Source organism: Engystomops pustulosus, chromosome 11, assembly GCF_040894005.1.
Source record: "Engystomops pustulosus chromosome 11, aEngPut4.maternal, whole genome shotgun sequence".
NCBI classification, from domain to species: Eukaryota; Metazoa; Chordata; class Amphibia; order Anura; family Leptodactylidae; genus Engystomops; species Engystomops pustulosus.
The window spans coordinates 15,814,448-15,829,884 of NC_092421.1; the positions used below are offsets into that span (position 1 = coordinate 15,814,448).

Genomic DNA, 15,437 nt, shown 5'->3' on the forward strand with positions numbered 1-15,437 from the left:
GGGGGGAGCTGTGCCGTCATTACGCCCCCTACGCACATAGGGGGCTTAATGACGGCACAGCTCCACCCATTTAACTCTTTAACAGCTCCACCTATTATAACTCCAATTTCAATGGTTGGAATAATGATTGGGGTAATGACTGCACAGCCCTTCCAACAGCTGGATCATGTGACCCTCTGCCCCAGGCTGCTCTGGAAGCTTTCAGGTAGCTCCAAGCATAATATCGGTGACCCTATCCACTAACCCTAAACTTTCCTAAAGGTGGTGTTGGTGTGTAAATGTAGATAACTTATTTGGACCTGACATGATATCCTAGTGTTCTCGAAAGTCACTTTTTTGTTCACATGGTCTCTACTCATCCATAGTTTTACCGATCTATGGATGGCTACATGGCTGCGAAATGGATTTTACAGACCCATTTTTAAAAATAAAACAATTTTACATCCCTCTCTTATCCCAAGATATCTAATAAACTAAACTTTTATATTTAAAAGACATGAAGACTACTCAGATTTTGTAAAATACATAAAATTTAACCATCAGAAATCTCGGAATATTGTGAAAAAAAAATCTATTTATCTAATAGTCATGTCTCGCGCTTTACAAATGGAGGCAGACGGCTTTCGCCCTATAACTAACATTGGGTATATCATGATGTGTGAGTCATTGTGCGGAACATCGGCATCAATTCCAGGCAGTAAATTAATCAAGTTGTCATCCTCTCAGCTCAGTGCCAGGAAAATATTATGTAATTCCAGATAATTAGAGATGTACAAAAAATGGGCAAGAGCTGCTGATGTCAGATGGCCCTTGCATGACAAATACAAAATACATCACAAGGAATTAAATTCAAAATTGGCACATCGCTGATCTCCACAGTCACACAGTCATACTATATGTTCTCCTGGCTCTCCCCCTGTCTTTTACACTTTATCTATGGTATCTTTCCTTTTAGTGGCAGCGAACACATTTGCTTTCACAACACCTTTTTGAACTTCGTGTGAAAAGTTGTCAAATTACTGCTCTTAAATGGTCATCAGCTGTCAAAATGCCATTGCCATTCTACTTGATTAGGATGTGCGCACTTAGAAGTCGATTTTTATTCGATGCAAAGTTCACCTGGAATTGCTGTTGCTTCCACTGAACTACAGAAATGTGTATTTAGTTACAATAGCAATTTTGATAGAAATTCCACTTTAACTCTGTACAATCTGCACAGTCAGGGTTGGCTCCAAGATTCAGTAAGCCCCCGAGCGACAGAGTCTTAGGAGGCACCTTTGCAGTGAACTTGCATGGTAGCATTAAAAATCAGAAATTATAACTGTTCCATAAAATAATCCCTAGTTTATCAAACCAAACAGCCCCCTCATGGTTATTTTATATACAGCCCCCGTCACCCCATGGATTCTTTATGTACAGCTTTATGTGGTCCCTCAACAAGCCACGGCGCTGTCACTTGCCCGGGTATGCCCAGTGCTGGTGCCGGCCCAGTGCTGGTACCGGCCTAGTACACAAAAAACTATTTTTCCTATGGTCACAAAGTACAGTTCTCTTGGCCATTTTTATGGGCAGTATTTCAACAGTGCCAGTCATAACTGCAAAATTGGGCATTATGTTACCCGTATATGCATATCAAAAAAAAAAAAAAGGGAGGCTGGCTAATGATGGTGAGCTTCTAAGTGAGGCCCTTCTTGGAAGACAAGTTGTCCCTGCACTACTTCACAGACTTGAGAGGCATAAGTTGTAGAAATCTTCTTTTATTGAATACAAAACGTGGATTAAAACATGATAGTCCTCATTGCTTTGGCTCATGGCCGTAAAAGTTCCACTAAGCATGGGGTGCATGAGGACATGACGTGACATTTCGGGGAGAACTTCTTCTCGGCTGTGCTTCATGAGCAACAATTATAAGGATTAGGCCCCAGTGAAATTGGGATTATGATAAAGAAAATACAGGCAGTCCCCGGGTTACATACAAGATAGGGTCTGTAGGTTTGTTCTTAAGTTTAATTTGTATGTAAGTCGGAACTGTATATTTTATCATTGTAATCCGTGACACAACCTTTTTGGTCTCTGTGACAATTGGATTTTAAAAATGTTGGGTTGTTATAAGAACCAGGATTAACAATAAAGCTTCATTACAGACACCTGTGATAATTGTTACAGCTGATTATTGTAGCCTAGGACTAAAGTACAATAAATTACCAATATCCAGAGGTCCGTTTGTAACTAGGGGTCATATGTAAGTTGAGTGTTCTTATGTAGGGGACCACCTGTATCTGAATTTACTAAAAGAACCATTGTTTTACAAAGATAGTAAAACCCACTCTGCCACAAGAGAAGACTTTACATTTGGTTTCGGGACTCAACAATTTGGTAGATCGAAAGCTTATTCTACTTTATTTGTAAGACCGTGAGGCGAGGTATTATTTTACATATAAATCGATGTTTACTGTGTGGTTTAGCGCTTCCTACGTATCTTTTCGGATGTAGATTTTAGAAGGAATGATACTGGTAATTGTCACTTCATTTACTCCTCGTAGCACTGTTTCGTTGGTGCCGACTGCTTGAGATTACAGGCAGCAGCTTTATTATTAGAAAGGGGAGTAAATAACAAGTGTTCGGAACGGAAACTAAACTCTGAATCCTGAAAGCAAAATCACTGGAACGGCTGCTTTCAGTGTTATGCAACAGGTATTAAAAAATTACTTTGAGCGAGGTTGTTCACATGTGTTAATGCGGCAATAGAATTGCAGATGAGCACAGACGAGGCTCTGTGAAGTGTTGTAATCTCGGCAATGCAAATTTTATTGGGAATTTTGTTTGCGGCATCCCAAACAGACTCATTTAAATGCTAGTTAATAGGTCACAAAATGCAAGGTAAAATAATGAATTATGGATGTGTTTACTGTTGTATATGTTATATAAGAAATACATAGTGATGGGCTCTATTCCATCGCTATGCATTTCTGTAACTCCGAATACATAATCCTAGCAATAGGTGTTAGCTTATTCAACGTTAAGTGTGTAGCCCTTTGCAATTCTCAATAATGAGATTAAGTTCATCCAGCACTTATACCTCTTCATCCTATCCCAAACCTAAAGCGTGGCTTATGGACATGCCTGACATGGTCAAATTTATTTAGCATATATTAGTGGTTACCTTAATATTTCAGGCTGCATTTTTCAAACCTTATATTTTCTTCTGTTCGGTAAAAAAAAACTGTAGGTTGAGAATATTTCTGTTGGTCTTTTCCCTTTATTTTGGATGTTCAGTGTTTGTTACAAATATGGATTATGAATACTGTACATTATGTTGTACATTATTTTTGAAGAATATTTTGATAGTTTATCATTTCTAAGCAGAAATGAACAAGAAAAAGGGTAACCGGCATTACCTTCTCTAGGACTAGCGTGAAGATCCAAAACGGAGTCCAACGTAGGCAGTTGCACGAGTGAACTGGCACATACAGAGTCCCAATCCGGGGTGCTCATGGAGCGATACAGTGATCAATATTCCGGAGTAGAATAGAAGCAAGGTCCAAGGCTTGAGAAAGCGCACACTGCTCGAAACGGCCCGTAGCCTGTGCGTGGCGTGCATCTTCTCTGCTATGCGTTCCTACCTGCAATAAAAAGGTTGTTATGTCCCTGATACCGGTGAGTGCCATCTGCTTCTCTTATACTCCTGAATATTTATCATTTCTGAGGTTCTACATTTTTTAGGAATAATTGTATTCTGAAAAAAAATGCCAGTTTTAGGACGCATTGTGGACCTCGATATAGCAGGGATTTGGCTGTCATGAGAAACAACCTTGAAGATCTGCTTATAAAAGCTACCAACCCTCTGATAAATTCTGTTTAAATTACTATATTGCACAGTTTTGACGTGGTGAATTTGGACTAAGTGCAACTGTAATATCAGATCCATAGGTACTGTGGATCTGTACCTAAACCTGTGGATTAAACCTGTGGGTTAAAAGGCTTTGATCTGTAGCTCTGTGTAACATCTGTGTTGGATTTATCCTATATTCATGGTATGCGACTGAGGAGGTGCTGATAGCATCACTTTGTCTGAGCAGGGATTTAGCTACTGTGCACTTTGGATTGATTAACACCACAACTGTCTCCTTTCTGCAGCATACCTTTGGTCGAGTGATAGTTAACTTGTGGTGATTGACAGCTCTGACCCAATCTATTCCGAGGCCAGGGCTTTGAGATAAATATATTAATACTGCCTAGCTCTGTATCTGGTTTGAGACTCTGTTCACTGTGTTGCTGGTTTTCTGACCTCAGCTCCTGTTCAGACTTTTCTTTTTTTTTTTTTTTTGTATTTTGTTGCTTTCTTTGTTATGATTTGGCTTCTCACCTGTTTGTATTGTTTTTGTCCTTGTCTATGTACTTGCACTTTGGTGTATAGAGGAATTGTGGTCCTATTGTCTCATACGGCCTAGGGTATAAGAGGTAAGCTGGCTGGTAGGGATTTTGGGGGGGTTCAATTTAGGGCTTACGGTCTTGTCTGTGTTCACTGAGTTCTGACCCAATCTCTTCCGGGGCCAGGGCATTGAGATAAATATATTAATACTGCCTAGCTCTGTATCTGGTTTGAGACTCTGTTCACTGTGTTGCTGGTTTTCTGACCTCCGCTCCTGTTCAGATTTGTCTTTTTTTTAAAATTTTGTATTTTGTTAATTTCTTTGTTGTGATCCGGCTTCTCAACTGTTTGTATTGTTTGTGTCCCTGTCTATGTATTTTGCACTTTGGTGTAGAGAGGAATTGTGGTTCTATTGTCTCATACTGAGGTAAGCTGGCTGGTAGGGATTTTGGGAGGGTTCAATCTCGGGCTTACGGTCTTGTCTGTGTTCCTGTAACTTGTCCACGCATTACACTCAGCTTTTACTTTAATGGGACAGATACAAAAACTGATGAAAAAATGGTCATCCATTTGTACTTCCCCGTCAAGTATTGTAACTAATGTGATACTACTGTAAAAAAAAACACACAATATTTTAGGATTTTCTATAGCGTTGCCTAAATGATCTGATTTCCTAATTTACATTTGTTTGGCCCATATTACAGTGAAATTCAACAGATGTTGCTTATAAAACATAAATTGGAGATCATTTTCTACATGCGACTGAATTGTTTTTATGTGTGCTAAGCCATAAAAATAACAATTACTTCCAGTGACAAACAAATGGTTCAGGGAAATATTTGAAATTAAGGTTCCATTCTAGCCATAAATTTCATTTTATAGTATGATGTGGCAGGATAGTATTAACAGGTTTTATATCAAATCTAATTAAAGCATGTCAATATTTTATTCACAGGCTGACACTTCTATCATTTATGCAGAACCACAGAAACGTGCCGAACATTCCGGATATGATATGGAAATGGGTAATTATTAAGTTTTGAACATTTAAAAAGCTGAGAACTAGAAAACGTGTTCTAATATAAGGATTACAATAAAACAATGGAGCAATACTGTTTTTTCGAAATCTTTTTTCATTGAACATTTATAGTTTGTATAATGTTTGTGCCTTTATATAAAACATGTTTTCACTCTTTAGCGATTGAATTGCTTTGGAAATTGCTTAACCCCTTAACTGGCATTTGTTTTCAGCTTATTGACCAGACTTGATTTTTAGAATCTGACATGTGTCATGATAATTGGTTATAACTTCGGAACGCTTTAACATATCCAGGTGATTTTGTGATTGTTTTCTCAACACATATTGGGGCACATGTACTTACCCATCCTGTCACGATCCCCAAGGTGCGTTGTCTGACGAGGATTCGGACTACGAATCACTAAGATCGTGCATCTAATCTCCTGCATGTGTCGCTTCCCCGCTGAGGTCCGTCGGAGTTCACCTTCTTCTTCCCGGTGCATGTAAGTGCATAGCTTGCTACACAATTTGAATGTTAGATCCCGCACGTTGTCCGAATCCATCGGATCATCCAACAGCCACCCCCAAATTTGTGTTGCGTGAAAGCCGATGCGCCAAAATCCGATTGTGTGCGACAAAAAGCCCCTCTAAATGCGACCCACATCAGAAATCGTTGGATATTCCGACGATGGAGTGGTCCGTGGACCCTTGGTAAATGAGTCCCATTGTACTTCATGTTTAGGTGTGATTTTTCTCATTTTCATGAAAATCGACAAAACTCACATTTTGAGGGACAACTCAGCTTTCAAGTGACTTTGAAAGGCCTAAATAATAATAATAAAACCCCATAAATTACCTAAAATATATCAGAAAGACTTTCACAAGTCTGGTTCATTCTTGGGTGAAATTTCCAGATATCTGAAGTTGCCTCATTCATTTATACACACAATTAAACAAAAGTACAAATAAGATGGGAATGTCCAGCAATCATACTGCTCAAGTACAAAACGGGTTTTGTGCCCCAGAGGTGAATGTGCTTTGGTCCAAAATGTGCATATTAAGCAAAGGACAAAACCAAAAGACCTTGTGAAGATGCTGGCTGAATGTAGCAAGAGTGTGCCATGATGCACAGTGAAACTATTATTAAATTGACATGGGCTACAAGGCCACTTTAGCAGGATGAAGATACAAAAGAAACATGAAAAAACAGGATGAATGTTTGCAAATGTACACAGTAACAAAGACCTTTGGAGACATGTCCTGTTGTCTGTTAAATGGTGTTATTGTAAATTGGTTACGAGGTTCCCAGGTTACGTAAAATACATGTTTTTAAGTTGAATTTGTATGTAAATTGGAATAGTTATACTTTGTAAATGTAACTTATGACAAACATTTTTGGCCCCTGTGACAAGTGGATTATCCCAATTAAGGTTTTGCATAAGACCAAATATTGATCATAAAGCTTCATTGTAGGCAGATTTCATAACACTTACAACAGTTCAGGGTCGGACTGGGCCGGCGGCGGAGGACCAGTGAATCCTTCGGTGGGCCCCGGCACCTGGCTATATGGCAGGGGTCTCTGTCCCCATAGGAGGCCCCTGCCATTTCTAGTAAAAGTACACGATGCGGCCGCCATCGGCCGCTCGTGCACAATTACCGCCCGGATGGAATTTGATCAATGGCATTGGCATCTGTACCAAATGTTCTCTACAGTACGTAGGCTGTACGGTCAGAAAATTGAAGGACCGTATCAGCGAGCATATAACAAGAGCAAATCCAACTACTGTGTCCAGCTCACAAAACCTATCGGGCATCTCGAGACACTACAAGGACATGCACGCTGGGGTCATGAACGGAATGACTGTTACAGCTATCGAACATGTTACACGTCCGAGCAGAGGAGGCAATTGGAAGAAATTGCTTTTAACATGCGAAGCTTTCTGTATCTTGAGTCTAGATATTTGTATTCCCAAGGGACTTAACCAGAAACAGGATTTGCTATACATTTACTGATATTAGTTTCCGATATATTTTACATACTATTTGTCAATATTGACATAACTAGCCCAGGACACACCCCCTATAGGGCGTGGATTGCCCGCTCCCTCCAGAAAGGTACTCTGTCTGATTTTGATTAAAACTCAAATTCCGGGGTGTTTGCTGATTTGAGTGGGTTCCCACCCAGCTAGGTTCTTCAAATTCATGATATAGGTGTACTCCAACCCCTTAACCACCAACATTATACTTCTTTGATCCCTTTGCTCAGGAGATGTGCCAGGAAAAGATGTTACAGTTCACACTCCCTGTACAAACTGGCTTTCTTACAGCCTTTGAAGACACAGGGACCCCAGGGATTGTGAGGCACCAAATAAAACATCTCTCCCTGGCAGATCCTGTCTGGGCTCTAAAGGATAATTAAAATATACACTACAATAGGGTTAGTTTATGGCTGGCTATGATTAAAGGGGATGTAATTAAGGGACTGGAGACAGATGCTTATGGGTAATGGTCACAGGTAGCATCAGGGAATGATCAGGATGTTCAAATATCTGGTTAATGCAATGTCTGATACATACAATAATCTGCTCTTTAAACAGAAACAGAAGGTGTAACATTGGTGGAAATCATCACACCTGGGTTATCAGCCCCATCACTGAAAAAAAAATGGATGTTTCATCAGTTCTTTTTGCGGATCCACATCAGTGAAAAAAATAGGACACGTTTCATTGTTTTTTTTCCCCCAATGGACCAGTGAAAGTCCAAGCCAATGTGAAAACACTGATAGAACTCAATGGGACACATTTACTTACCCAATCCCCACTGTCCGACGAGGATTATGTCCGGCGTGATTCACCAAGATCGTGCGCTCGAGATCCTGCATGTATCGCTACCCCGCAGAGGTCCACCTGAGTTCACCTTCTTCTTCCCGGTAAATGTGTGTGCATGTCTTGCAACACAATTTGACATGCTATTTGACCCTAGTAAATAAGCCCCAATGGCTTTGCGAGGCATCCTTGGAAATCACTTCTCCACGGACATGGAAAACAACGCCAGTGTGTAAGAGCCCTATGAGTCGCACATTTAACTTAAAACATTGAATGTCCCAAGGATGTGGCTAATTGTATTGTAACTTTATAAATAATACATTTACTGTAGATTTATACATTAGTCTTGATTTTCAAAAGAAGCCGTGATTGGAGTTTTTAAATGTGATCTCTACTTAAATTAAAGTATTTCTACAAAGAAAATGAAATTAGCGCTCATTGCCTAAATGCATTGGGAAAATGAAAATCGGTAATTGTTTTCTAAATACATTGGTATAGATTGGGCTACAATTAAAAAAAAAAAAAACTAGGAAGAACTTGTAATCCCACAAGGAAAAGTACAGTCTTACAGAACAGACTGACCTTGATCCGGAATTTACATTCTTCCTTCCACAATTATCTTCAGAAGTGAACATAAAGTTGGATCGGGTACACAGATTAAATCATTTTCTTCTCTATAAAACTTTAATGATAACACATCACCTTAAGAGCTTAATGCTTGTCTATTACACCATTAGACAGAAAAAAAACCTGAATATTTTGATCTGTGGGGCACAGATAATATGCCACAACCAATTATTATTTTATAGCACCAATGTTCTCTCGGCAGCAAAATCATCTTTTCTCCACAACGAGGGCTAAATGTTGGGACCTTTTGTATATAGGTTTATAATAAAATATAGTTTTCTTTTATAAATCCCTTAATAGCTGAGCATCAGAGCTCCAGGAAACTGATTCTGCAAAAAAGGTGAAATATCAGATTAAAGAACTTTTGTGTGTGTTGTGTGGGGGTCGTCTGCCGTTGAGTGGTGAGTATTTATGATAAACACTTTATCAGGCTTTGTGTACTATCAATTTTAAAGAGATTTTCCTGCTGCCTCTCTAATGTAGGTGCCTGAAGGCAAAGTTGCATCAGCAACTCATGTGGATAGGTCATTAGTAGTTTATGTGCTCAGAAAACCCCTTTAAGTGCAAAAAAAGTTGTATCTAGTACTAGAACTCCATTGAAGTCATTATTGCTGAACTTTGATATCAAATACAGGCACTCCCCAACTTGCGGACACCTGATTTACAGAGGACCCCTGGTTACAGATTGACCTCTTTGCCCACTGTGACCTCTGGATGCACAAGTTCTCTGGATGTTTTACTTTAGACCCAGGTTGCGCTGATCACCTGTAAGGTGTCTGTAATTAAGTTTTATTGATAATCCTTGTCCCCATGACAGCACAACATTTTGAAAATTCAATTGGACAAAATTTTTTGCCTGGAGTTACAATTATAAAATAAAACCATACCGACTTACATTCAAAATAACTAAAAACAAAGAACCTATCATGTACGTACAACCATTAGAGTTGTCAGTTCTTGTTTTTCCAATACCAGTAGACTAAGAGCTCAACCCCCTTAGGATGCAGCCAGTTGGAGGCGTAAAGGGCTACTCCCACGAAGACAAGTTTCTTAACCCCTTAACGCTCTGCGCCGTAGCTCTACGGCGCAGAGGTATAAGGGGTGTATGAAGAGGGCTCACGGGCTGAGTCCTCTTCATACAGAGGTGGGGGTTGTTGAATATTGCAGCAAACCCCCACCGATAATAACCGCGGTCAGAGCTTGCACCGATCGCGGCTATTAACCCTTTCAACGCCGCCGGCAAAGTCGCCGGCGGCGTTTAAAAGACGGCAGCGCGCGGGCGCCGCCATCTTTTTTGCGATCGCCGCGCCCCCGAACGTCATCGGGGGGCGGCGATCGGTTACCATGGTAGCCTCGGGTCTACGTTTGACCCGAGACTATCTGGCATTTGCAGATTCGTTACAATGAGCCAGTGGCTCATTGTAACGAATGTGCTGCAAAAATGCCATATATTGCAATACAGAAGTATTGCAGTATATGGTAGCAGCGATCTGACCATCTAGGGTTAATGTACCCTAGATGGTCTAAAAAATAGTGAAAAAAAAAGTTTAAAAAATAAAAAAAAATTAATAAAATATAAAAAATTCAAATCACCCACCTTTCCCTAGAACGGATATAAAACATAATAAACAGTAAAAATCACAAACATATTAGGTATCGCCGCGTCCCAAAATGCCCGATCTATCAAAATATAAAAACGGTTACGGGCGGCGGTGACCTCCGAGGCGGGAAATGGCGCCCAAATGTCAGAAATGCGACTTTTACACCTTTTTACATAACATAAAAAATGAAATAAAAAATTATCAAAATGTCGCACAGACCTCAAAATGGTAGCAATGAAAACGCTGCCTCATTTTGCAAAAAATGACCCCTCACACATCTCCGTGCACCAAAGTATGAAAAAGTTATTAGCATCAGAAGATGTCAAAAAAATTTTTTTCTTTTTTGTACACATTCGTTTAATTTTTGAAAATGTATTAAAACACAATAAAACCTATATAAATTTGGTATCACCGCGATCGCACCGAACCAAAGAATAAAGTAGGCGTGTTATTTGGAGCGAAGAGTGAAAGTCGTAAAAACTGAGCCCACAAGAACGTGCGTTTTTTTTTTAATTTTTCCACATTTGGAATTTTTTTTCAGCTTCGCAGTACACGGCATGTTAAAATAAATAACATTACGGGAAAGTAAAATTTGCTACGCACAAAATAAGCCCTCACACAGGTCTGTACACGTAAAAATGAAAAAGTTATGGATTTTTGAAGTTGGAGAGCGAGAAATGAGCCGAAAAACCCTCCATCCTTAAGGGGTTAAATGTACTCAGCATAACAAAATAACACATTCACTAATTCACTGTTATTAACAAAAATACAGCATTTCACAGATATAATTCCAGCCTGTCTCTATCAGTCCAGCTGTACACAATTTCAGTTTCCCCTCAACACGATCCTGTAACTTCTGACTTGGGGTCAGGGAAGCCATCTTGGATTTCTGTGTGACAGCCGTAGAGCTGAGTTTTTCTCTCTGCTCCCTGCACTCTAGTCCTCCCCCCCCCTGCAGTCCAGGACGGAGCTCACACTGATACACAGACACTGAGGTAGGAGCATACAGGAGCGTATTGAGTGCAAAGCTACAGGCAGAGAAGTTATTTATCAGAGGAGGCAAAGCAGCAAGGCACAGCAGATCTAGAGATGTAGTAGGAGAGCTGACAGAGCGGATTTGCAGGGGGCATTAGAAAGGTGAGTACAGAGTTTTTTTTAATAGGCTGGGCATAGGGTGCTGCTGGCTATATACAAGGGGTACAGGCACTGTCTATATACTAATGGTGCAGGCACTGTCTATGTACTAATGGTGCAGGCACTTTCTATATACTAATGGTGCAGGCACTGTCTATATACTAATGGTGCAGGCACTGTCTATATACTAATGGTGCAGGCACTGTCTATATACTAATGGTGCAGGCACTGTCTATATACTAATGGTGCAGGCACTCTCTAAATACTAAGGGGGCAGGGGGCAGCTGGCTATATACTAGGGGATATGGGCTGCTGGCTATATACAGGGGGGCTTCTGGCTATTTACTGAAGGGCATGTGCTGGCTGACTATATACTGGATGTAGGCTGTGACCAATGTATTTCCCACCCCAGGCTTATACTCTAGTCAATAGTGTTTTTTTGGTTAAATTTAGGTACCTCGGCTTATATTTGAGTATATAGGGTAGTAATCCCAGATCTAGCAAAATTAACCTTTTGCATACATAAATGTTTCACAAAGTAGGGATGGATCATCAGTTGGGGTATCTATTTTTATACCATATTGTTTTATATTTTAATAGATATAAGAAAATTGGTTTGCAGCTGTGAACATTAGAAAATGAACTTTTGGGAATACAGCTGCCATCTGTTCATTCAAAGGGAAATTTCTTGACTTTTAGGATATTGAAAATGTATTTTTAGAAGTTTCTGATGTCATCCTGAGGGTATTTGTGCCTCCAATAATATGTTTTAGGTCTGTCAGGTCTTTGCCCTCCAAGGACTTTGTTCCAATTAACGGGTTATATGCAGTCGCTTTATGATTCCATATGTCACACAGAAGTAATTCCCTTACACTATTAAAGAAATGCTGAGGAAGGTATATAGGTACGTTCTGGGGCATAGACCAAGTTTGAGCAAGTAATTATGAGGATAATTAGCATCTTAAGTAAATGAAATGATTTAGACAAGGAGTTTAGTGGGGCTCTGAAGATCTATTAGAATCTCTTCCAATTATACAAAGACTTTCTTGGACACTGTGCTTGGCTGTAGTTAATAAGATAATAACATACAATCTGTTGTATGTTAGGGGCAAATAATCGAGATTTTGTAATTTGTGTATTGACAATTATACATTATGTCCAGATAAGTTAGTTGGTTTATTAAAACTAATGCTACAGATTTTTTAATAGCTATTTTTACTCATCAAGTTTTGGAAGTTTCAACGATTGATTCTAAAGTGAAACGTGTAAATAGGAAGCGATGTGATTTGTGAACTTCCTTGAAATGTAAACTTGACATTTCAAGGAATGTATGTACATGTAATATGTGACAAATGTCTTTAAAGAGGACCTGTCAGGGTCATTTGGAACACTAAGCCCACAGGTTCTTATGGACTGTTGGTTTAGTGTCCCAATTGCCCTTTACCAAGTTCGTGTGTGGCCCCTATTAAAATAACACTGATGTGTAATGAATCTGGGTGTACAGCTCCGACTTTATTGCAGTACTGCTGGGAGCAAGGGGAGCACAAGTGATGGGCCCAATGGGGCAAATTGACTTACCTGGTCCTGTCGCAATCCCTGATTCGGATGGTCCGATGAAGATGAAGTCCAGTGCGATTCACATAGCTCATGCTCCCGAGTTCCTGCATCCGTTGCTTCCACGCCGAGGTCCGCCGGAGTTCACCTTCTTCTTCCCGGTGCATGTAAGTTCATGTCTTGAGACACAATTAAAAATGTTAAATCCCACGCGTAGTCCGAATTCGTCGGGTTGTGCAAGCCGGTGCCGATACGCCAAAATCTGATTGCGTGCACCAAATTTCCCTGTTAAATGCGGCGCAAAACTGAAGAGACCCAATGCGGACCCTTAGTAAATGAGCCCCTATGTGTCTCATCAGACCCATCTCTAGGCATATATAAAGGTTTGTTTTTTTTAGATAGCACCCACAGAGAGACTTTCTAAAGGCGATTTGGGACACTAAACCACCAGTCCATGAGGACCTGTGGGTGGTTAAGTGTCCCAAATTGCCCAGATGGGTCCTCTTTAAGTATTTTTTCTCTTTTTGTGGATGTTAATGACCTAATGATCTGCATTAGTATATGGTTGGTGTCTGACATCCATTTCATAGGGCAAGTAGATAATGTACTTGGGTTAAATTGGGGGTATAGTAACAATCCCATGTCTCTAGTTAATGCACTATCAATAAAAACTCAAGTACAAATAATAGCTAGTTCTATATTAATGTACTTATAATGTTTTTTGCTTTTAGAAAACAGTTGGGAGCAAATATACTGATGGCTCTGCACATAGTTCAGTCCCCAGCAGAATGATTGGTCCATGATACAGCACTTCTCACATCCATGATCACAGTTTGATCACAGAAAAATGTGAATCCAGAATGTGGAGATATTCAACCACTTTATCCATAGTCGGGAGTTGGAAATGGACAAAGGTCCATTAAGTCCAACTCCAAAGTCTGCAGTTTGATACTGGCCTCATCCACATGGTGCATTGTGTCCAATCTGTCAACTTCAAGTCAGCACTGAGGTTCAGTATACCATCAGAGACTTGCGATCATTGGACGTGCCACCTTTGATTTCAAGTAATTATCTTAGCCTAAGACCCCTTTCACAGTTAAACTTTTATACAGTTGAATGCAAGCAATTTTGTTCTTAACAAACTTATGCTCTGTGCTTTGGTATTTACCAGACCAAAACTTAGAGCTTCTGATCGAACACATAGTTTAGTTCAGCATTTCTATGGTCAAGCCAATAAATCCAGCAGATATTGAGTGAGTTTGTGGAAACACAATCGCTCATGTACAACTGACCTTTTGGTCATTATTATTCATGAATATACACTCACCGGCCACTTTATTAGGTACACCATGCTAGTAACGGGTTGGACCCCTTTTGCCTTCGGAACTGCCTCAATTCTTCGTGGCATAGATTCAACAAGGTGCTGGAAGCTCCTCAGAGATTTTGCTCCATATTGACATGATGGCATCACACAGTTGCCGCAGATTTGTCGGCTGCACATCCATGATGCGAATCTCCCGTTCCACTACATCCCAAAGATGCTCTATTGGATTGAGATCTGGTGACTGTGGAGGCCATTTGAGTACAGTGAACTCATTGTCATGTTCAAGAAACCAGTCTGAGAAGATTCCAGCTTTATGACATGGTGCATTATCCTGCTGAAAGTAGCCATCAGATGTTGGGTACATTGTGGTCATAAAGGGATGGACATGGTCAGCAACAATACTCAGGTAGGCTGTGGCGTTGTACCAAGGGGCCCAAAGAGTGCCAAGAAAATATTCCCCACACCATGACACCACCACCACCAGCCTGAACCGTTGATACAAGGCAGGATGGATCCATGCTTTCATGTTGTTGACGCCAAATTCTGAATCCGAATGTCGCAGCAGAAATCGAGACTCGTCAGACCAGGCAACGTTTTTCCAATCTTCTACTGTCCAATTTCGAGGAGTTTGTGCAAATTGTAGCCTCAGTTTCTTGTTCTTCGCTGAAAGGAGTGGCACCCGGTGTGGTCTTCTGCTGCTGTAGCCCATCTGCCTCAAAGTTCGACGTACTGTGCGTTCAGAGATGCTCTTCTGCCTACCTTGGTTGTAACGGGTGGCGATTTGAGTCACTGTTGCCTTTCTATCAGCTCGAACCAGTCTGCCCATTCTACTCTGACCCCTGGCATCAACAAGGCATTTCCGCCCACAGAACTGCCGCTCACTGGATGTTTTTTCTTTTTCGGACCATTTTCTGTAAACCCTAGAGATGGTTGTGTGTGAAAATCCCAGTAGATCAGCAGTTTCTGAAATACTCAGACCAGC

The 15,437-nt window shown here is 40.4% G+C and overlaps 1 long non-coding RNA gene across 8 annotated transcripts in view; it reads left to right on the plus strand.

The window, feature by feature from the left end:
- Positions 1–15,437, plus strand: part of LOC140106265 (uncharacterized) — a 329,889-nt gene that overhangs the window by 179,378 nt on the left and 135,074 nt on the right. For 5 of the 8 annotated variants that reach the window (XR_011850752.1, XR_011850750.1, XR_011850751.1 and 2 more), the window contains exon 3: positions 5,328–5,397. This is a non-coding gene — a long non-coding RNA (uncharacterized lncRNA). Of the gene's footprint in view, positions 1–5,327; positions 5,398–5,776; positions 5,894–7,987; positions 8,577–15,437 lie in introns of those variants that run through there. The other 3 variants (XR_011850754.1, XR_011850748.1, XR_011850755.1) reach the window with 2 other exon arrangements.